The following is a 22,109-nucleotide window of genomic DNA, read 5'->3' on the forward strand; positions in this document are numbered from 1 at the left end:
CTGTTCAGGTACTAGCCACAATCCACTTTTTTGTGGCACACATTTAAAGTAAGGGCAATGTGATACAGAAAACATTGCTTTCACTCCAAATTGATTTCATTTGGCCTCAGTGATATCATCTTCAGCCAGGCTGTACTGAATGTATGGAATTGTGAAATCATCCAGCACTTATCATGATCTCTGATTGGCTAGAATCCATGCATGCTAACAAAAAAGTAGTTAAAGAAACAGCAACAGAAGTAATGACAGCCTATCTCTCTGGGTACTTGAGCACCAACAGGAACCTTGGAGCTCAAGGTGGTCCACAAACTGAGAAGTTCACCAAATCAGGATGTTCTCCAAAACGTGTCAAGAGATGACTGAAGAAGTCACCTTGCAGAATGGCAATCATACTGTATTTGATTATATTTAATTATCTAGTCATCCAAGACTATCAAAGCAGAATGTCCCTGAGAAATTCTTACAAGGTCTACTTTCATGTTTGGTTTAGTGTTGACATTGGCAGAACTGCTCTGCTCAATTTGAGCATTTGTTTGCCCATCACTAAAAAGGATTTGTGGGGGTGGGGGGGGGTGACACAGGGGAGAGAGATTACTATTACTTTGTAGAATCTATAATTCTCTATCAAGGTCTATAGCCACATAGATATTTATTGAAATTTTGCTTCCTATAATGGTGTCTCTTCCGTTACAGTTATAATTTCTGGGTTCACCATCCTCTCTGCTTCGAAGGCTGCAACCTATGTTTAGATTGGTGACTAAGACCCTGGATCACTTCAAGAGTGTGTGACATCCCTAGAGTGGGATTTCGTTGACTTTCTAAACTCATAAAGCTCTTGATGTACCCTAGACACTTGCACAATTTTATGATGCTAAAATCTTACTGTAGTTTTTATTGAACCTTACAAGGCTCACGCAAGGGGAAAAACGACTGCCTCCCCACTAGACTTGGAGATTCGGATGCAACAAATACCAGATTTGGGTGGAATCTGGGAGAATTCAGGCACATTCGGGCAAAAATTGGCCGAATATGCCCTGCCGAATATGAACGAATTTTAAAATTAGTGGTACCAAAATTTCAGGTTATCGTCCAGAGACTGTCTTGATGATACCACCCAAGTTTGGTGAAGTTTGGTTCAGGGGAGCCAAAGTTATGGACCCATCCCGCATTGTTTCCAATGGAAGCTAACAGGAGATGTCCACAAGTCACAGTGAATGCTTGCATAATCCATGTAGAGTATTCACTACCATCAGATCCTCTGAAGATACCAGCCACAGATGCAGGTGAAACGTCAGGAAAAAATGCTTTTGTTTGGCCTGATAGCTACCGTATGTATTCACATTCTTTCTAGTCTCCAACATTTCAGCCTTTCCCAGTTCACTCATCCTAGTCTTATTTTATCATCATTTCTTTCCCTTTGCAGGATGATTTCTGAGTGAAGGGGGAAAGTTGAAGTAACAGTACCTCTCTTGGGGATCATGTTTTTTATAAAATGGAGGAAAGAGACTTCACAGAATTTTCAGACATTCATATCTATGAAATATGACTGATCCCAGATATTTTAAATAGAACCAAATTGAAAAAGGACGAGATCTTCTTGAAAACTGTTGGCAGAGGCAATGATGCTATCCTTGCCAGTGTTTTTTTCCAATGAAAAGAAATGTGTTCAGGTAATGGCAGTATTAATCCAGATAACATTCTTAATTGGCTCCATTGTGTCTCAGTGGTGTGGTTCCGCAGCCAAGACCAATTAATTACCTAGCACTGTGGCATCATCATGTTGCCTATAGGATCCCCAAAAGTCTTGGATCATCCACATGATTGTTCCCAGGAAGAAATTCTGGGATAGTTGGGGTGGTGCTGAAGCAACAGCAGACAGAAGGTAAGAAACAGTGGCAGTGAGAAGGAATGGAAAAGGTAAACACTTGTGTTAGACAAATTATTTATTAGAGTAGTTATTTCAGGAATTATTTTGGCCTGTATTTTCAGCTTGAAAAATGAATAGGTGGGTGTAACGAACTTGCCCCACCCTGAAGGGCTGGCATACAGCAGGCCAAAGGGAGAAGGCCTTAGCAACAGCCAGAAAAAGAAAAAAAGGCTCCACAAGGAGAGAACCGACCTGATTGGCTGAAAAAGGTCCAGTAACGTTTGGCAAGAGCTAGGGGGAGCCAGTGGGCTTAGAGCACTGAGAGGAGAGTGGAGTTCTGATCAGAGTCGGTCAAGAAGAGCAGAGCAGAGTCTGGCAGAGAGGAGTCTGTCAGCTCTGGAAGAAAAGGATTCTGTCTCAGCAGAGTTGGCTGACAGAAGTCCAGTCCCTGTCTAAGCGGTGTATGCTTGACAGAGAGAGGAGGCCCTGACTGGGTGCAGAGTGAAGTGCCCTTCAGGAGCTTGGCGGTTTTAAAACTGCCCAGACCTATCTAGTCTGCCTTGCCCCTGGGTGTATCACCAGAATCACCAGTCTGGGAGAAGCCAGTCCAGAGGCAGGGAAGCCATATTAGGACTAGTGGGAGAGAGGGAGGCCAAGTGTGCCAGAATCTCCTGGGCTTGGACTGTGTGCTTGGGTGTGATCAGTGGGTATTGGAGCAGTGAGGAATAGTGTCTGCGTGCGTAAGGGAATTTATTAGTTCAAAGCTAAATCTTCCCTTAAGAGACACCTGCGTGTGTCGGTGTGCATATGAATCTGAAGTAACATCTTAAGACAAACTTATTCTGAAACCAACAAGCATTAAACCTCTCAAAGTATCTGAGAAGCCTCTGTTAAACCGCAAATAAAAGTTTCAGTTTTTGTTCATTATAAAAACCTCTCCAGTCTTTATTATTTGTCTGTCAGTGTCTGTGTGTCCCCCAGTCAGGGTGGTGACCTTGTGGAAAATCAGTATTGAGTGGGCTATATAGAGGAAAATATATTATTGGTGGCAGCGCAGAAAGTAGAACTTATATATAAGTGGCTTTCGTTACAGTGGGCATTCAGCTCAGCCTGATTTTAAAACAATGTCTATTCCGTATTACAAATGAGTTTTGTTTTTGCTTTATGACAAATGTATTTTGTTTTAAAAGAATACAAACCAATATGTTTCCCTGACTCGTTTATGTTAACTGTATGTAAATACATTCTACAATGGGGTTATTTTTCAGAAATGGCAAGTTGCCATTAGGTTCAAGATGATAAATCATCCGTAATGTGACAATTGGTTGTGAAAATTATAACTGGTTATCATCTCATCATCAATAAAGATTCTATGAGCCAAAGTGTCTCAGCACTAGGAAGGATAAGTGTTGATCAATATTTGCTCACTGGTACATATCCTTTCCTTCACCACCTTCTCAAAGCAAAATTTGAAGGTTTCCATAGTTCTTTCAAAAGATTTATTAGCTTATCTTTCACAGGCCAGTGCGAATTTGATTAGTTTTTGAGCGGATGAGGGTTAAATAACAAACAGGCTTGTTCAAATACTTTTATGGGTACAATCATACCTCCTGAAATATAGACCAGGTATACATTATTTATGTGATAATAGTCAGGGTCACACTGCCAAACCATTTCTGAGAGCCTTGCTCACTAATAATAAAAAAGAGGCATTAAATAATTCAGATGTCATTGAAGAAAAATTGGAGGACTTGTTGGATAAATATCAAAGCAATCTAAATCTACTGTGTATGGAAGACATATTGGGCAATGGAGAGGGCATAGTTATTATTTTGCAAACATTTTGCTTGCACTGCATAGTTTGAGACACCACTGACTGTGAAATTGAAGGCCTTTCACTTAAAAATGTTCCTCACCCCCATTCTGTCATTTCCATTTTTTACTCACAATCTTTATAATTCCATTCCAACTGACTAAAACTGACTAAAACATTGGAGAATTTGCAATGCTGTTCAATAAGATATGACAGTAGTTGAATAGCTGTGTAAATCTGTTCAATAATACTAATGTAAATGAACTATATTTTCCATCACTCTGCAATTAAAAATATGATCCAGTTCTTTATAGGATTGCAACCGAAAAGCAGATGCAGAAAGTGTTGAAGTGCGTGATAATCATTTTCTCTGCTGAAATATCAAAACCTTTGGTAGCAACAAATGAAGAATGCCTTGTTGCATATATTCTCAAAAACCTTTAGGAAAACCACCATTACTATGTCTCATTGTAAATTTACTGGTTCTCTTGTCAACAATGTATGCAGCAAAATCACAGATACAGAAAGGATCTTGAACCTACTCAGTGAAGTCCTCAATTACGCAGAAAACCATTATGCTGGAAATTATTTAAACGATGAGGAAGAATCCCAAAACTGCCTGATGAGGAGGACATACATTCCAGAAGAATGAGAATTTGATCACATTAGAGTGTCATTTAAAGTAAAAAAGGAAAAAAGGAAAAAATAAAACTTCTTAAGCCCCTTGCAGTTTGTTGACCCAAGATCTACCAGCCCACAGCCACACAGCCTGGAAAGCCAACAACAACCAGTTGAGTCTGGCCATGAAAGCCTTCAACAATACAACAGACTTTTAAAAAAAAATTATCAGTTCAATAGTTCATTTATTTATTTGTGGGTGCTCAGCAGGTTGTTTATTACATTTGCCTCCCCAGGAAGAGAAAAAGCCATCCAAGGGGGCAGAGGCACAAAAAAACCACATTGTGTGGGTAAAATTTGGCCACAGACATTTATTGGTGTGCCGTCAAAAGTAAGTAGAGGCACAACATAGGGGACGGATCCAGCACTGGACAGCACATCTCCTATCCCCCAATGACCACTGGACAGCATGTCTCCTGCTGGCAGAGGTTGATGGGAATTGTAGTTCATGAACATCTGGAGTGCCATAGGTTCGCCACCACTGGTATAGGTATTGCCTATGTGTGTATTTGTATTGCTGCAGATGGTGAGACTTACTTGCACAATAAATACACCACGACGACAGACTGGAAAAGGAATGGGCCGCAGCCCGTTTATTGAAATATCAAACATAACAGCAATAACAATATACAAAAGAGCTGGGCGGCAAACGGGTCGCACATCCCATCCCATCATATGGGACTGGCGGGAAGGGAAGCCCCAGAGATAACACTCCTTGCTTCCACCCTCTTCCCGCCCATGCTGAGGAGACGGGTACCAGCTAAGCCCCAAGGCCGCACACAGCCCGTCCTCCTGCCTTGCTTGCTGGGGTGTCGGGCACCGGCTAAGCCCATGGCCGCCTACCGGCCCAACCCAACCCCACTCCCTGGGGTGTCGGGCAGCGGCCCGGCCTGCCTGCCTGCCAGCCTGCCCGCACCACCCCCCGGCCCATAACAGGGCACAAGCCTGGGAGCCCTAGCCGGAAGGCTCGTTCTCTCCCCAGATGTGCGACACCGTTGCAAACCCGCCAGGCTGCGGCAGTAAGACCCCAAAAGAAAACCCCCGCCAACCCAGTTACAGGGAGGGTGGGTGGGCCACGCCTTGCTGGGTCTCGCCGCCGGGAAGGGCGCGGACCGGGAGAGGCGTCTATATATACCCAGGCTCCTCCCGCCAAAGCGGCCGGGAGCCAATCAATGCACCCGGTTCTGCAGCATGCAATTCCTACCTTGCAACCCCTTATTTTGCTGCGCTGCTCACCCCAGCAGCAATGGCTGCCCCTGGTTATTCAGGTGCATCTTATTTGCTATGATTTGGTGTGAGGAAGGAATGGATCTGTAACACTAGGAAGTTAGTGGGTGTGATGCTGCTTTCAGTGTTGACATATTTCAGCTTCCCCACCTATATCTAATTATAAATGACTTGTTGACAAAAGGGAAATCTTTTCTGGTGGCTGGTGCTGAAAGGTAAGTGGTTTGTCATTGTGTAAGAAGAGACGCTGGACCACTGGTCTTATCCAGCAGGATTCTTCTTAAGGTCTTATGTTCTCAAGGTAAATTGGGATAACAAGCAGTTTGAATGGAAGAATGGAGAAGCTGCAGCCACAGTTTGTCAAAACAAATTAGAACTGAATGATCATGTAAGCTGATCCTGGTTTTTACAAACCAGCTACAGTCAAAATCACCTATAGTTTTGTGCTATGTCTGAACCAGGCTTGAGAGTCAATTTCACATATGCATTTTGGCTTTCCCTGCAGTGTGCTCATCCAGCCTAGGTTATGGATTGAGTTAAATTGCACCACAATGGAGGACTCCATCATTAGTGTGGCATACTTCCAATCTACTTCTCCCTAGAGAAGGAAATTGCTTTTACATACATTTCATCTTCATTCAAATCTTGCTTTCCACATTCATTTGCAGCTATTCTCCTCTGCACAATCCACAGTAATATTAAAATCCCAGCCATCGCTATAAAATCTTAATGTGTATTTGAAACCATACCTTCCTGTCAATATTCTGCAAAAATCCCATTGGGTAGATCAATCAAAGGTTCAATCACAGCTTTGCATTATTAAAACAACTATTCACGTGCATGTCATGAGCTGCCAATATTTAATAAAAATTCTATATTAACTTAAACTGTGAGGAGGGTCACTGCTTTCTGGAAAAAGGAATTCTGGATAGCACAATATCTCATGGGAACTTGGAAGCCCTGTTACTATTAACTATTAACTTGTATTCCACTTGCTCAGCTGTAACATATCCACTTATATCAATCAACCAGCTACAGACACGTATTCCTTTATTGGCATATAAAAATAAGTTAAGATTATTAAACTTTAAAATTAATAGGTTATAAAAAGAAATAAAATTAGCGATTGAACAGCTCCATCACTTTCTTGTTTTAACAAGACTTCATTTTTCATATTTGTGATAAAAAGTTGGCAACAGAGCTGGTGAGAACTGGATCGTTATTAGGCAAGAGGAAAGAAAGTTGCTTTTTTTGCTTTGGACTGTTTTAGCATAAACTGCTGGAGTGATTAATTTCTCACACAGGTCATTATGAAGCTGACAGTCTAAAAGTATATGAGAAATAGAATCTGGCAGTTCTTCCCCCACAAGAGCAGAGTCACTTGGAATATGGAACATGAAGAAGAAATCTTCCCAAAAGGACAGACCATGGAAAAGAGTTCAGTCATGAAGGTGCAACTGTGGGAGAGTGAGTCAAGGACAGATAAATAGGATAAATTATAGTTATGATTAATCTGGGCAGCTTAAAATTGGGGGGAACAAATGTTTTGGTTAATGCGGGAATAATGTTGCTATTTCATGATTGCAAATTCTTTGTGTCATTGTCCTCAACAAACTAGGCTGGTTAGACTGAACCAAAAAGTCTATACTAATTTTTTCTATGCCCGTTGGATTGGTAAGTATCTTCTAACATTGAAGACAGGAGACTCATAAGTTGGGAATTGGAGACCACATTCGGCCAATATTTAAAAGTGATTATCCAGGCTCCAGTTTTCACAAGAGTTTGTTTAGTTTCTGCACAAATGGTAAAATAGTTGATATGTCTAGGCATTCCCATTATCTAATGAAGAAAATGAACCCGTGGATATTTAACAGTGCTGTTACAGGCATGGTCCCACACAGGAATTCCATTTAGAAAATGTGGGATGACTTTCGTATTAAAGATGGTAGCTGTAGCAAGAAGAAGTTGGTTTCCTTGGTGGAAGTAGAAATTATAGATTGCCAATTCTGTACACTTAACTAAACTGATAGCTCAGAATCTATGGAATGACCAACTAAAATTGTAGTTTATAAATCAATCTAAAACATAAAATCAGTAGTTCAATTTTAGTCCAAGACATAACATGTATTCCAAGCATTCTTTCAGTCATCATAAGGCTTCCTGAATACGCACCTCATTAACTAAGCCATGTGCACAAGATTTTTGCTTTTACTCTTTTTGACAATTTTAACTTACCTTTCTAAAAAAACCCCAGGTTATAAGAAGAAAAAACCCAGGTTATAAGAAAATAGACATAAAAGCACAGGAGATAACACAGATCTCCAGATAACCTCAATTTGCCAATAGAGACCCCACGGATGTGGTCAAAAAGGATCGATTTGAACCAAATCCACATTCATGATAAATAATGGAAACCAACCCTCACTGTCTTCCTTGACCACATAACCTGTTAAACTGTAACAAGCAGCCAGATCTTGGGCTGATTCCTCATGGGCCAAAAACAGCAGTGTGAAAACGGTGTGAAAACAGTATAAACCCTTTTACACCGTTTTAAACCCTTTTACACCATTTTCACACCATTTTCACCCTGCTGTTTTTGGCCCATGCGGAATCAGCCTTGGACACAAAGCCAGATCTATCCTCCTCTAACATGCCTGATAGTAAGACAATCTCATCTCAGACAGATTTGCATTGCACATTATCAAGATCAAAACAGAGGTAGTTTTGGGAACCCTTCCAGCCACATTTCTCAGGATGGGACAGCAGAAAACTCTCAGATATCTTCCCCACAGCCATACATCCCAGCTTCGTGCTATTCTAGAATGTTATTCTCAGTCACACTGTCATTGCCACAGAAGGACCAACAAAGCTAGGAGCTTTATTGCTCATGCCAGAAGCCATAGACAAGTGAAAAACAAAGGACAGGTTGCTGTCTCAGTGGGAGCCTGCATTCAAAATCTCAGTAGCTGCCAATAATTTCACCAGAGAGATAGAATAGATTGCCTTTCCTCTCCCCACATCATACTTCCCTTCTGTCTCCCTCCAGAGCTATTAAAAACATTTGCAGACTGGTGGGCTCCTGTTTTGGCACATCTATTTACTTTTGTTGATAATACTGGAATTATACCTGCTGCATGGACAGGGACAACTACAGTTCCAATCATTAAGAAAGGGGACAACACACTCCCAGCAAATTATCATCCAGTAAGTCTTCTCTCGATTACGGGGAAGCTGTACGCAAAATATCTACTTGACAAGTTGCTGAAATGGATTTCAGAGAACAATATAATTGTTCCATAACAGATTGGATTCAAACAAGGTAAGGCTACCCTCGACCATTGTTTAGTCCTGAACATCCTGATCTATAAATATACAAAGAAAAACAAATCAAAATTTTATGCTGCCTTTCTTGACCTTAAGGCAGCTTTTGCCTCTCTTTCTAGAGATCCTTTATGGAGGAAACTAATGGGGTTGGATATGGACAAAAGATTGGCTCTCCACAGCAACACTTTTGATCAAGTTAAATACAATAATGATGGGCTTCTCACCCCCAAGATTCCAACAGAAAGAGGGGTCAAATGGGGGTGTGTATTGGTTCCCACACTATTCAACCTCTTTCTTAATTATTTGTTCTCTACCCTGCAGAAAGTACTCTCTCACTGTCCTACTATCGGGAACATGAGAGTCCCTGTCTTACTTTACACAGATGATACAATCTTGCTCTCTCGTACTAGAGTTGGTCTTAAGCGTCTCCTTTCTTGCTGTGCTGAATGTTGCAACATCAACAACTTAACTCTCAGTTATGCTTAGTCCAAGATCAGTGCTTTTACTAGCACATGGTGTCTTCAAGATGGGTTCTCAATGATGTGGCCTTGGAACAGATTAAGTTATTTAAATACCTAGGCCTAAATTTCCATTTTAGAGTTGGATGGTTTGCCCATAGGAATAAAGCTATAGTAACTAGTAAAATTACTACAATGGCAATTGTATGCATTTTGTACAGAAAAGGCGTATCTCCCGACGGCATGAAATTTTTTAATGCCAAAGTATGCCCATTGCTTCTATATGGCGTTCCATTTTGGATCCAGGCATCTAATTTCCTTTATAAAGCATTTGGCTTGCCTCATTCAGTGCCTTCTTCTGCTCTGTCTCTGGAAACCAGACAGTATCTACTTGAAACCAGGGTCTGGTGCATTTAAATACTCGACCCGCCTCTGCTTTACCTGTGAGAGTGACAGTCCTTCATACCAGGCTCAACTTTACTGCATTCCTCGGAATGGTGGACCCATATTGAGGGCCAACTAGAAATGATGGGACGTCTAGTAAACTCCTTAGTTATGCTGTCCTCTAATGAAGTGTGTAGCAGAAGCAGAGATGGACTCTACGATTTAGAGTATCAGAGTCTGATAGATTAGGCTAGTAGATTCTGCTCGCTTTTGTATCTTGGCATTTCTTTGAGGAAAACAAATATATCCAATTGTTTATATTTACTTCCTGAACCCAAACTCCAATGTGCAATCTCCTTGGCAAGATGTAACATCAAGCCATCTTCCCTGAGATCTGGTAGGGAGATGAAAATACCACGCTATGAAAGGTTTTGCATTTATAACATGAATTATGAAGAGTCAGTTCATCATATCCAACACAATTGTCCCTTAAATAATGCAGCTAGGGGAAAGCTCCTGGCACCTTTGTTGATTGACAACAGCATTCTCACAGACCAACAAAGACCCTTCTTCCTTCTGGACAATGGCTCAAGAGAAGTTTCAGAGCTGATTGCCAGTTTTTTCTGTATTGTAATTGCAAAGCGTTCTTAATGTAACCTTGGAAACATTTTAGAATTTTTTATATAGATCCCTATTTTGTTATATGCTTCTCTACAAATTTGTATCTTTTTAAAGTATGTATTATTGTTGTTATCTGAATGCCATTAAAGGTTTCAGTTCAACACAGGATTACCTTCTGATGTCTCCAATAGAGATATGTAATGCAGAAGACACTGGGAAGACATCAATTTATGCAGATCTCTTAAGACAGCTGATGAAATAGGTGATTATAAGTTTGTTTTTCTTTCTCACACATTGAGGCATGTATACGATTGCATCAAGATTCTTCAGTAGCTTTCATTTTACCTGCTCATTTAGCTGAGTGTACTTGAGAGGATTTTGAGTTCTAGCACAGTGGTTTATATCATTCCCTTTCAAACCTGAGGCCATAGGGCATCCCACAGAATATTGGGGGGTTTTAGCAGTCCATCTGGGTCAAGCACAATGAAATTCCCTGCAGATAATCCCAGGTAGAATGTAAATGCTTTAAAAAGGGCTTGGACAGATTTATGGAGGAGAAGTCAATCTATGGCTACCAATCTTGATCCTCCTTGATCTCAGATTGCAAATGCCTTAGCAGACCAGGTGCTCAGGAGCAGCAGCAGCAGCAGAAGGCCATTGCTTTCACTTCCTGCATGTGAGCTCCCAAAGGCACCTGGTGGGCCACTGCGAGTAGCAGAATGCTGGACTAGATGGACTCTGGTCTGATCCAGCAGGCTAGTTCTTATGTTCTTATGTTCTTAAATCAGGAAATGAAAAGGACATGTAAGATTGTAGCGAGATTAAGTGAGAACAAAAAGAAAAAAACTCAGGAAAATAAGTGAATTTTTACTCTTATTTTCACTCCTGTAGCCTAATTTATTCCCAACTTCATTTTGTTCCAGTTTTGAAATCACTTTCCACACCTCTTCCATTACTTGGGAGTTTAAGTTACCATTGGCATATGTCTAATTAGAGCCCCATGCTGGGATACTTCTACAGAGCAGCTTGAAATTGAAATGCCAGCCAGATATTCCATAATAAATTAATTGAGAGAACTGATTAAAACACAATCACTCTGTTTTTAGTCTATGTTCCAAGTTGTCCTTCTGTATGAATGCAGGGTTTTTTCTTCCCATGACAGAAAATGTATGTAGAGGATATTGTTCTGGAAATTATTATGAAGATTCTTCCTATGAGATGATACACCAAGAAAATGTGAAGTTTTTATCAAATATTCAGCATGATAGAACATACATAGAACTCCCCCATAGAGATGTTTTTGTTTAAAAAGCCCTCAGAATCTCCGCCCCCCACACACACACCTTGTTCATGAATAAGGGTTGCACTTGCTTTCTCAAAACATAGACAGCAAAAACCAACACACTGTGCAGAAAGTCTCAGCTCAGAGGGGCTATTTTCTGGATTTGATAGGATTCCCCATGAGTTAAATAGAGTACTGCAGATTAGATTCTAGATAGGTGGATAGGGAACTAGTTAGAGAACTGCACCCAAAGAGTAGTTGTCATTGGTATTTCATCTAGATTGGAGGGAAGTATCCAGTGGGGTGCCACAAGGCTCCATTCTGGGACTGATATTTTTCAATATTTTTTATAAATGATCTGGATGAGGGGTTGAAGAGACTTCTCATTACATTTGCAAATGACACCAAATTGGGAGGAGCAGCAAGCATACCTGAAGATACATACAGAATTCAACAAGATTTCAACATACTGGAAAAGTGGGCAGATGTGAACAAGATGCAATTCAACATGGGTATGTGCAGAGTTCTACATCTGGGTAACAAAAATGAAAAGCATGTATACTGGCAGGGATACACTTCTGGATAAAAGTGTGGGGTGTGTGTGTGTGTGTGTGCGCACATAAGATCTTGGAATATGGGTAGACAGTAAACTAAATATGAACAGTCAGTGTGATGCAGCGGCAAAAAGGCTAATTTAATCTTGGGATGTAACAACAGAGGCATAACATCCAAATTGCAAGATTTCACAATACCGCCATACCCACATTGGTCAGGCCACTTCTGCAGCACTGTGTACAGTTCTGGAGGCCTCACTTAAAAATAATGTGAATAGAATGGAGCAGAGAAGAGATGGGTGAAGATGGTCAGGTGCCTGGAGATCAAGTTGTTTGAGGAACTGTTGAGGAATTTAAGAATGTTCAGTCTGGAAAAGAGGGGGCTGAGGAGTGGCTTGATTGCTCTCTGTAAGTATTTGAAAAGTTGTCACTGTTGGCAGCAGAGGATAGAACTCACAATGATAGATATAAATTCAGGTGGAGCAGTATATTAGAAAAATATATAATAAGAGTAGTTCAACAGTGGAATTGGCTGCCCAGGGAGGTGGTAACCTTCCCCCTCACTATCATTCTTCAAGCAGAACCTGGAGGAACACTTATCAGAGGTTTTGACTAGATGTCCTATATGACCTCTTCCAACTCTATGGCCGTTTCCGCACGGGCAATTAATGGCGCCCTGGAGATGGTAAAAACGCTGTCTCCAGGCCGCCATTCGCACAGGGGGCGCAGCTGCATCGCAGCCACGCCGCCCTCGCGCCGCCCGCCCGTCGCAAAGCCGGCATTTCCCCAGAGTGCTTGGAAGCTCCACAAAAGCTCCAAACTCCACAAAAGCGACGCCTCCCCCACCCGGCACTTACCTTGTCCCCGGGCCTCCGGCACGTCGCCGAGGCCTGGGGACATGCCCCCCTGCCCTGCGCTGCTGGAGCAGGCGCGCAGGGCCAGGGGGGCGTGTCCCCAGGCCTCGGCGACACGCCGGAGGCCCGGGGACATGCCAGGTTGGCCGGGCGCCGGCGCTTTGCGGCGCCGGCTGCCCGGCTGTTTCCAGGACCGTCCGTGCGGATGGTCCCAGCGTCGTCGGGTCGGCGTCATAAACGCCAACCCGGCCACTTCCGCCTTCGTGCAGAAACAGCCTATGATTCTATGTGGCAGAAAGAGCATATTGTGTTTCATGAGAAACTCAAAATTTTGCAACTGGTGTAAATATCCTTAGAATCAATTCAACGCGTTGAGCTACATTACATAGAGCATTATAAGATTTATATCACTGGTATGGGTAATTTAATTAGTGACAAAAAACTCTATTTTAAATGAGTGTCTTCAGTCTGCCAATTGCTGAGCCTGTGATATCTTGGAATGTTAACAACATTCTAATTTCACAGGACTAAAGGGTCTGGAGTTATTGATGGGAAGGAATGAGAAGAGACACAGAGGATAGCTTATGTCTGATGTGTCAGCTGTTTCCCTCCCCCCCACCACACCACTAGTGGTGCTTGTGTCACCCCTTAGGGTCTGATTAGATGAGACATTAAACATAAGTTGAGTTGAGGAAACCCCCACCTCACCTTGTCTTTAACATGTGACTCAACATACATCGTAAAAATACTGGGGGGGGGGGGAGTGGCAAATTGGCTCCCAAACACAGCACAACAACAGAAGGGGATTCATCATTTGCTCCCTTCTACCCTGCACACTTTCACTAACAGAAAAGGGCTGTGGGAGGTGGGTTATTTGTCTTATTGTCAGTTCCACATGTCTGCCCAGGAGACACATGGAACCAGCAGTAAGATAAACAGCTCACCCTCCACAACCCTTTCCTGCTAGCAAAAACCATGAAGGGAAACCCACTGCCAATGCATGTTTGAGATCTGATTTGCCCCCACACTATTTTTAAGATGAGTGTTCGGTCACACATTAAATACAAGTTGGGGTAGGGTTCCCTTAACCCAATTCATGTTTAACATCTCATTTAAGCCCTTAGTGGCTGGTATTGTTATGAGAGGGTTGAAGAGATCAGGAAAATGCTTTAACATGCTTATGTGAGAAGAGAGTCAAGGATAGCCAAATGTATAAGACAAGTACAAAAACATTTTATGGCCTTTTCATGGTATTTTGATGATTGCTGTAGCTTTCTTAAAGTGACTATGAAATTTGGAGTGCTGCATGCGATGAAGGTTAAAATAGTCATTTATAACTTAAAGTGTTTGAATTTCAAACGCCGATGCACTAATATGTTCCCTGATTATAAATGCTATTTTAGTATTTCATGGATTTTAGTTTTCTGTTTAATCAGGAACGTGACAGTTCTGTATTCCATGAATACTTTAAGAAATATGAAAGGAAATGGCAGATGGTTCAGGCCCCAACCCTTACTTGGACAAATCAGTACTAAGCTAATGATTAGGATTACCCACATGAATAAGGTCACAGCCTACTCTTTAAAGATGTGATGGGCAGCAATGGGAAAACCTGCTTTTTTGAGTGCCCTTGACTGCAATAAACCAAGACAGGCAGGTAAGACAGTTGTGGTTTAAAATGTCAGGCTATATTGCACAAACAGATGGCCCAGCGTGTTTCCAACATCCCCAAGCGATTGGTAACAAAGTGCTAGAGAAGAATCAGCCACAAAGTGCAGGGATACATTTGTTAATGAAGCCAGAACAGAGAAGTGTGAACCTAATGCAAGACATGGAAAATGAAAGAGGCGCAATCTTAGATCCCAGTTGGGAAAGTGATTGCTACTTCCTTGCATGCTTTTTGACAGATGAAAAATACTAGGAAGAACTCCACAAATTCATCTTTCTGGTGCCCTCTCCTCTTTGAAGACAGGAGGTAACAACAATGTGCACGAAGAAATTCTGGTTTCAATGACTTGTCCAATCTAATCATGATTTTCATTTTTTTTTTGCAAAAAATGAACAAGATTAAAAGAATCATTTTTCAGCTACATAACCCTGAAACAAAACAGAGGTATGAGACTGATATCAGATAAATGGATAAGAGTAAAGTGGAGTGATATAAGCATTGTGCTATGTTTTTGTGAACTTATTTAACAGAACGGCAACTGAAATGAGTATAGGTATTACAAGCAATGACATCTTTGCCATGCTATGTTAGACTCTTTGAAATACATTGCCTTTCTCCTACCTCTGTCAATCTGAAGTAGTAATGATTTTTTATTTTTATTTATTTATTTATTCTTTGGATTTTTATACCGCCCCATCCCCAAGGGCTCTGATACAAAAGTTTGTGTAACTGGCATTTTTTGTTTCTTCATGCATGTAACACAAAGGATTTGCAGAACACATGGAAACAGTAACAGAATGATTCACATATACTTTCTAATATACATAATTCCAATTCTTAGAGCATTGATTAATAAACTAACAAAATGGAGCTTGGGGCATAAGAAGGGATTTATCAACAAATCTGAACAAAAATCTGAAACTACAAAAATCTGAAACTACAAAAAATCTGAAACTACAAAACTGGGTTCTTAAAAGTCCAGAGTTGTCAGGCGGGCAGAGACAGAGCTGCTTCAGCGCTGCTCCACCCACTCCAAGGGGCTTTCCTATGGTGCAGGAAGCCCCCAAAAGGAGGAAAGACTCACCTGAAACTCAGGGGAAAGCAGAGACATGCAGTAGAAAACATGGGGTATTTCTAAGGCTGGGCCCACCAGTGCAAGGGAGCTAAGGTCAGCTCCATGCCCGGGAACACCCTTTCCATGCCCCCAGTGCAGTTCAGAGCAGCACAGGCATGCTGACAGGGAGCTAGGCATCAAGGCCAAACATTCCAGGGCCTCATAGCAGCCGGGTGCTGGCAAATTCATCTCTCCACCGGGGTAAGTGCCCCAGGGAGGGAAAATCCACTGGTGTAAGCCCTTGCTGCCTCCAGAGGGGGATTCACCCTTTGGATAGCACTGCCCAGCTCCCCCATATAACAGAAACAATCCCTGTAGATTTAGGAAAATAATGTCCCCTGAGTTATCAGTTGGCATTTTGGTGGTTGCTAGCCAACCAAAACACTACTGCTGAGCCTTCCAAGCCTGAGAGGGGGGTGCCTGCAGGAAGTGGGTTAGCAAGTTGCACTCTGCAGACTGAAGTGCTTTCTGTCCTTGGAAATCACCAGTATATTCAAGCCAATATAAAAGTAAGTAAACCTAGTGTAAAATAAAACATGTACATTTATGTTTAACTGGAAAATTCCACTGTTGAAATCAGAGGTTTCTCTAAATGTTATAAATATATGGTTGGGATACAAATTTGCTCAGTTGAACTAAGCAACACTTTTATATGTTCTTCATGGACACAGACTATAAAACATGATTCTTTACATGCACAGTTTCAGAGTGATGTGATTACATTATGAATACATTAAATTATTTAATGTTTTCTTTACTTGGGTGAAACTTATGTTAAAATTCTTGATGGCTGATGGAAAGAGTTCAGTGCAAACCTAAACAGAGTTACATCCTTCTAAGCCCATTGACTTCAGTGGATTTACACAGTTGTAAATCTGATTCAGATTGCATTATAAATTTCTCATCAGTCAATCAGAATGTCAACAAAAGTTTCAGAGAACAACATTAAGAATACTTAGTATGCACATGTGCAAAACTGCTTTTATGTCACCCACTTAAACTAATGACATTGTCAGTGACTGCAGTAAGGGCATTAAATGATGTGACTAGTCCACCTACTCAAGCAGCATTTTGTTCACAGTCTTCTGTATTTGAAGCAATTCTCCTGACAGTTTTGTATGATTGTTGTCCCCTATCTAGATCTACTTGTTTATCTATTTTGAAACATGGACAGCTGAATTTCAAAGTGGCTCTCCTCTATGCTTCTGCTGGGCATTTTAATTCCTAGGATATGATAAGATGCACAAGTGCAGCAGCATCAACAGACATATATGAGCACAGAAATAGAGTAAAATTATTAGGAACAGATTCATGTTTTTTTTTCTTACAAAAAAACTCATAACACCATACTTATCACTGATTTCTCCTGCCTTTGTTCACTGTAAGGAAACAGAGGACCAGGGGGAACATTGTGATAAATTGATTTATTATCAACTTACTCTTGATCAATTAACCATAAACAATTATCCTAAGCCCTGCAACATGGAAAGGTGTCCATAACAAGAGGGCTAATTGCACAGCAGTAAGATTGACAATGGTATGAACAGAGCTTAATACATGTTCAAAGATTCCTCAGTGTATTTGTCTAGAGATCACAAAGTATAAGATTTATGTTTAGAAAACATAATTGTTGGTAGTCTATTTTTAGCATATGAAACTCTTCTACAAACTCAGATGTGGCATCCTCAGCATTTTGTAGACAACTCCACCTGTTGAGATGAAAAATGAATGAAATTACTTCATCTAGCATTAAAGGCAAGATTCTCATTAGGACCTTGCTGTTTCCTGTTTTTCTAATTACCAAAAAAAAGTGCTGACCAGTTTGCTTCAGGTTAGATCTCATCTGAGTCCTGTCTGAAGCAGATTTGCTTTACCTGAATGAGCCCAATTTAAAGCCAGAAGAAGGGAAGAAATCATTTCTGAATTCACTTCTAAGTAATGATTCCACCTCCCAATCGATTCATATATAAAATAAAAGCAGTTTGCAAACATATATTGAACCATGAAATAAACATAACTGGTGCAGTTGTTTACAGCATCAAGAAGTTTGAAATGTGTGACAAACACATCAGAAATTGCACAGACATTCAATCATCAATTTACTCTTGCCAATTAGGGATAGGATTTTGGTTGTCATATGTTCATGGGTTCAGGTCCATCTACGCTTGCAGAACACAGTGCTATGTCAGTAGGGAAAAAAACCTACATTAGTTTATCAATGTCCTTGCACTACAACTCATGATGATCTTAACTCTATCTTTTGTGCTTATTTATTGAATCTGTGACCTTCTTCGTGCATACTACTTACACCATTATGAAGTTTGTCAGCAATCCTCTTCTCAGAACATTGTTTTGTGACTGCCAGGGGTTTTTTTCCACACATGCATTGTAGCAATGTTTCACAGCATCACTGATTCATTGACACCAAAACGGATGGCAGAAAAACATTGGAAATAATCAATTTTAACAGGAGAGGGATAAATCTATGAGGTGAGGTACCCCAAAAAATGGAGAGCAAATGTCAAAATTGAGGTTTGGTGACCACACAGGGGCATTGAAAATGGCCTGTGGTTTTGGCAGGAAAAATAAAATGTGTCAGTATGATTACACTCTAAGATGGATCCGCACATTCAGGCTTGCGGGCTTGCATTGGCTTAATTGATGGCGATGCATGCCCTGGGGCCATCCGCATGAACAGCCCCACAGACTGCGCTGCTGGCGGAGCCCGCTCGGCACAGCTACCCAGCCCCCCGAACAGCTGCCTACCTTTTCCCTGCCTTCCATCGCTCTGAGGAGGGAAGGGGACATGTCCCCTGGCCATAGCAATGGCTGAAGTGGCAGAGGCAAGGAGGCGTGTCCCCTTCCCTCCTCAGAGCAACAAAAGGCAGGGAAAAGATAGGCAGCTGTTCGGGAGCGGCACGGGAATACACCTGCTTCCACCCACTGCTATTCGCTTGGCAGCTGGTGGCAACTGGTGTATTCCAAAAAACTCGCCCCCGAGCAGGTTTTGGAAACGGCATCTTTGTGCCAGGACGGCGCTGCTGCATCCTGTGTGAACAGTGCCCCAAGGACCATTTTTTTCCATACCTGGAGTGCTGTTGTTTCCCCAAGCAGAAACAGTCTAAGAGAAGCTGGCTTGGGAATGTTTCATATGCAAGCAATAGAGAGAAGTATACTGCAATTCATTTCTGAAGAAATGGGCCGTTACATATTAATAATATACCAATAATATTTACACATTCAGCCCCAACTGAAAAACAGATGTCACAAAAAATGGGGAGGACTGAGAGAAACAATTTTTATATAGGAACTCTAGATTTTCTCATCATATTATTTAGCTTTAAAACTATTTTTTTTGCTGAATTTTGTACTTCCATTTTGTCTCCAATGTGCATTATATGCTGTAATAAATTGCACTTCTAGAGCACCTCTCAATTGGTCAAGGAAATATGCAACATAAGCTAAATGTTCTAAATTTTATCCAACCAGGCAGACACTTAGGATGAAAAGGAAAAAAATAAGATTGCCTCAGCACCATTGCTTATCTCATAAAGCCAGAGCTCCAACTAAGATGATTTGGGAAACATTTTTGGGGTCAGAAGATTAGAAAGTCAGAAATTGACTTTTTGGATTAATGGAAGTTTGATTTCCCACCCACCACCACTTTACCTTCACTTGGAGAAATGTAACAAAATAACATGCCTCCGGTTTGCATATTTAATAATATTTAATAATAAGCCTTTATTTGGCATAACAGGTTTGCATATTGTGATGAGCCATATCCACGAGTGGGTGGCAGAAGGAGTAATGAGAGGGGATTCTTCAAGTAGGCTTTTCTTGCAAGGAGAAATGTAACACTGTAGATTTCATTAGTATTATTTCTTCCTGCACAGCTGGTAGCTGTAGCTGGCAGTGTGGTTCCAGTGAAAATTTAGTAAAAACCTGAAGCTATAACAGTAAAAAAAACCCCACAAAAACAATTACAAGACCCATCAAGGCAAGCTATGGTTGTGATGATCATTTAATTTGTGCAGTTCAAGAGATCCCATTAGGCATTATGTTATAAATACTGAAAGAGGATTGCAAGATAACTTAACATGCTGCCTGGTCAGGACCATCACATGATTCACTTCACAGACTTGCTTGGGCACTTTTTTATTCAAGCATTCAAAGAGTAGAAAAATGTTTTTTCTTACTATATCAATTTTGTTATGGCTTGAATTTTGTGAATGTTTTGGTCTCAAGGGACTTGAGACATGCTCAGGGATGAAAGACTATTACTGTTCTTTAGCCACTGAAAATGCTTCATTAATAGGATATGACTGCTAAGAGATTTTTTTTAATCACCCATCAGAGCATGTAGGAAGTAACATCTTTTTAGCTGAGTAAAGAGAGTATGTTTGTTGAAAAAGAACAGTGGAACAGACAGAGCGAGAAGCAGAGTGCTCTGTGTACAACTTGTTAGGGTTTTTTGACATCAAGTCCCATCTAACTTATGGCGACTCATGGTGGGGATTTCAAGCCAAGAGATAGTCAGAGGTGGTTAGCCATCGACTGCCTCCATGTCATAACCCTGGTATTTCTTAGAGATTTCTCATATAAACACTCACCAGGATCAATCCTGCTTATCTTCTGAGATCTGATGACATCAGACTAGCCTGGGCTACCCAGGTCACGTACAACTGAGGGACAATATTTCCTTTAGGGATGTGCAATCACATATTGCTGGCCGTAAAATTCATCCAACTAAGCCATCATTATATCGGGTAGAGAACAACTGTTGGATCTGTTAGCATTGTGAATTGTCAGGGATTTAACACAGATTGGACTACCTGACTCTCTCAACCAATCATATGTATTTATTTAAAAAATTTATATCCTGACTTTCTGTCTTTATGAGGGCCACCTAGGTGGCTAACAATTTAAAACATCATTGACAAAATTATATTATAAAACTATTAAAATAAACTCCTTTCCAAAACAAAACTATTTAAAACAACAGTTGAAAGGACTAAAAATATTCAGTTTATAATGTATATAAAACATTATACATACACATATACATATACATACACATACATATACACACACACACACACACATATATATATATACACACATACGTATACACACACACACACACACACACATATATATATACACACACATGTATATACATATGTATATGTATGTATGTATGTATGTATGTATGTATGTATGTATGTATGTATGTATGTATCTATCTATCTATCTATCTATCTATCTATCTATCTATCTATCTATCTATCTATTTATTTATTTATTTATTACTTAGACTTTTATACCGCCCCATCCCCGAAGTATGCACACACACACACACACACATATATACACACATACATATGCGCACAATAAAAATGTTGTTAGGAGGGATCATTGAGGGAACGCCAAGTGAAAAAAAAAGTATTCTTTGCTGGCAGCAGATGGCTATAGAAGGGGAAAGTCCTTGGAGACTCCAGGGTTTTGGTGCCATGACCAAGAGGGCCCTCTCCCAGGTGCTACCCATCTAATCTCAGATGGTGGGAGACATTTGGTTACTGGGGTGAGGTGGTTTGGGAATGGTACTATTTTGTGACTGATTTGGGTTCTGTGTGGATTAATCTCAGGTTTATTTTGATCTTTTGACTTTTCTAAACTCTTGAGAAGTCTGTTTCTTGTGATGCTGTTTTTTTTCTAATAGCCATTAATTTGGGGGGTTGTTGGCCTCAGTTAGTGGGTAAACTTTTTTTCATCTTTTTCTACAATAGTAATTTTGGTTAACACTACATTTTTCACTGCTTAGATTTGGATAAGTAGGTTCCTTTTGCTTTTGTTAGGTTGCTCTGCAAAGAAAGGCTATGCAGTCTCCCTTCTCAAATGCAACATGAGCTTCCCTCATTTAAAAACTGCTTCTATTTTTCCATAAGATGATAGGCAGGAAGGTACCTAACTAGATAGAATTCTGGAAGGATTTTTCCCCTTTCAGTTACAAAATCTGATAAAACAAAATACCATTCCAGAAAACCAGTGGCCATTTTTGCATCTTTTGCCACTATGCAGAGGTTGTCAAGGTGAGCCGTATTTAAGGGACTATAAAATTGGACTGATTTGTCCAATTCTCTTGTACCTTGGGGAGTCTTTATAATAAAGGCTCAACTAGGTTCCCTGATATTTTAATGGCATGTGGTGCAAAAATTAAGCTCACACAATTTTGTCCTTTTCTATATATTGAAAACAATGGATAGA

This window comes from Sphaerodactylus townsendi, linkage group LG10, assembly GCF_021028975.2.
Source record: "Sphaerodactylus townsendi isolate TG3544 linkage group LG10, MPM_Stown_v2.3, whole genome shotgun sequence".
NCBI lineage: Eukaryota > Metazoa > Chordata > Lepidosauria > Squamata > Sphaerodactylidae > Sphaerodactylus > Sphaerodactylus townsendi.